Source organism: Micropterus salmoides, unplaced genomic scaffold, assembly GCF_014851395.1.
Source record: "Micropterus salmoides isolate LMB-PRFRI ecotype aquatic unplaced genomic scaffold, ASM1485139v1 Ms_hic_scaffold_2299, whole genome shotgun sequence".
NCBI lineage: Eukaryota > Metazoa > Chordata > Actinopteri > Centrarchiformes > Centrarchidae > Micropterus > Micropterus salmoides.
In genome coordinates this window covers 48,337-51,340 of record NW_024041483.1, presented here as the reverse complement: position 1 = coordinate 51,340, position 3,004 = coordinate 48,337, and the positions used below count along the sequence as shown (strand labels likewise).

The window sequence follows — 3,004 nt, the reverse complement described above, 5'->3', positions numbered from 1 at the left end:
ACCATCATCTTCATCTTCATCATTATTCACCTGTGAAACACAAACAAACCCTCACTCTGACACACTTTAACTGACAGCTTTCACATCACTGACCCACATTTAACACAAGGAGATAAGAAATAACCTGACAGCACCTGAACGCACCGTCAGCTACTGTTACATGTTTCTGCCACTGAGAGAGGAAGTGTTTCTGTGGTAACGAAGGACATGCAGAAGGAAATTAAGTAATTAATTAAAGTAAAATAAATAAATATATGAGTAAATATAAAGTAGGCTACCCCAAACTGTCACATGTTCCTGCAGCTGACTGACCAGAGAGGGAGTGTTTATGTGGTACCCCAAATCCAAAATGTTCCTCCCAGTTTACTGCTGATGTTTTGAAACTGACCACAGTTCAATCAGACCCTGAACGCACCATTAGTTACTGTCAGATCTGGGGTCTCATTTATAAACGGTGCGTACGTAATAAACAGGGCTGGAAACGTGCGCACGCCACTTCCCAAGCAAAGGTTGTGATCTGTAAAAAACACACTTGGTGGGAAAATGTGCGTCCCGTAAGTAAACTCTGAACCATGCGTACGCACATAAAGAGGAGAAATGAGAAACATGGCAGAAGGATGAAACTGTTTGAAATGAAGGCCTACTACTGTGTAACATATATACTGAAGTGCGCAATAAAAAAACATAATTTAAGATCATTTGCGGCGCACAAAAAGAACCATGACTGAGGATAATAAACACAAACAGAGATTCTGTTTCTGCAAGAGAACACCTCAAATATGTTGGACACTTTAATCAGGAATCATATTAATTAATACGCCTACTTGCATGCATTGAATTTATTCTCATAAATAAGGTGAACAGGAGGACAAATTATATTTAAATTGATGCCGTCTTCAGTGCGTCAGTCGAGCAAATAGGAGAGCAGAGTTTCACGTGTTGTAATCACATGTTCGTTTCCTTATCGAGCCAAACGCTGAGCGCCAGCGTGTGGATGTGATGCTCTGCTTGTAAAAACACATTATGGAAAAATAACACTATTTTATTGTCATTTACAACAAGTCACCGCTATTTCTTTTAACTCATCGCCAGCCTCGTTAAGGGAGTGGACTGTTTGTGTCGCCTAAATAAATGTTTAAACACAGGTGGAATGCATTTGGTTTACTCTCTTTTCAAACGGGGGATCTTGGGTACCTGGGTCATCCAGCGACGTCACTACTCAAGAGGGAGGCCCCTTCCTGCAGATTGGTTATAAAGGGGTGGAGCTCCGGCGCCTCCTTTCCTCCGGTGCGTGAAAGTGCGTTTTTTACCCACCAAACAACAAGCTTCAGCTTCACCAAAGGAACATCAGTGTCACACTGAGTTAAATCTCCTTTTGTAGCTTCACTGTCAGAATTTGCCTCCTTTTCTTCCTGCAGTCAGGACGTATTAATATTAACGAGGGGCGTTTCACTGACCATTCACAGGCAACTATGGGCGTTTGAAGGGTCGGACATGGAGCTCCCTATGCGCCACATTTCAAGTTGGTTGTGATTTGTAAAGGGAACTAGCTTACAACTGTGCGTACGCACGGTTTTACAAGTCTGAATATTTTTTGGCGTACGACATTTTTGGCTTTTGGGCGCACGTACACTGTTAGTGAGGTTTCTACGCACAGTTTTATAAATGATCTTTATCTGACTGGCTGCTGGACAGTTTGCATTGGAACTAGATTTTATAGTAGTACAGTAACGTGGACGTTGTTTTTGGAAATAAAACTAAACTATCTGTGTTGTTTAAAGCTGCTAGAGGTTAAGTGAGAAAATACTGCATGATGTGATGTAATTTAGGTGAACTGACCCTTTAATCTGGAATAATGTTCAGTTTGTATTGACACTGTGTCAAAGACGTGTTGATTCAGATCTATGGCGTCTAAAGGAGGCTGTAGTTTGTGTTGGTGTTGTACTTAAATTGTCATATTGATATAATACTCACATCCACTTTACTTTACTAGTAGGTAATATTAAAATTTTTATTGTAATATTCTTTTATTTTAATTTTCCCTGCAATGAATCCTTTGAACTTCAGAATGAAGAACAGATGTCACAAACACTGGTTTGCTGTGTAAAGTACCAACTGTAAAAACATTATAAACTCACTGTGTTTTCATCCATCTGTGTTTTTGTCCCTGAAAAGAAAAGAGAAAGAGTCGACTTTAGTTTCCACAGTGAAAATCCAGCTTTATCAAAACTTCCTGTTTCTGAGTTTCATCTGTGAATGTTCTCACCTTTAGTTCTTGTCCAGATGTTGACTGCCACAACAATTATTATGAGTGCTGCTAAACCCACAGACACAATGATGAACCTCCAGAACGATTCTGAAAACATTAGAAACATTTTGACTGCACAGTTCAGTTCTGTTTGAAATCCTGCAGCTAAAGTAGCAACGAATCACAGACTTTCATCAGCTCACAGTTTTCCCGCATGTCTTTGCTAACTGTGAATGTAGTCGTCTGATTTGTGAGCAGCAGTGGATCTTGTGGATTGAGCAACAACAACTGAGTGAGACTGACTGAATAAGAGAATATCTCCACCCACAGCCGAGCGTCGCTCTGACATTCAGACTTTAGACTCCAGAAGAGGAGAGAGAGGGACTGGAGTTATAAAATAAACTTTACTTACAAATAATTACATTACAGTGACTAAATGCTCCACGACAAATTATAATAATATATATAATAATTATTTTATTCTGAAAAACAGATTTCATTATTTAAGGGGAAAAACTAACCCTTAAAGCAGATCTTATTAAACATGTCAATAAGTATCATTTTCAGACACAGAGTGACTTAATTAAAGAAGCTTTCTTTTTCTTTTCTTGAGAAAATACACACACACAAACAACTTAATAAAACAATGAATAAAATAAAAAGTAAAATAATGAAGTTCAGTATGTGGAGAGAAAGAGGCTGACAGGAAGACAGAGAGACTCCAGAGAAAGATGAGTTACTACCTTGAAGTTTTGC

General features: G+C 38.8%; 1 long non-coding RNA gene across 1 annotated transcript; it reads right to left on the bottom strand.

Moving 5' to 3' along the window:
• LOC119917875 lies at window positions 1-2,300 on the bottom strand. The gene is made up of 3 exons (XR_005447349.1): window positions 2,267-2,300; window positions 2,139-2,167; window positions 1-190 (listed from the first exon to the last, which is right to left on the bottom strand). It is a non-coding gene; the product is annotated as an uncharacterized LOC119917875 (long non-coding RNA).
• Window positions 2,301-3,004: the final 704 nt, after the last annotated feature.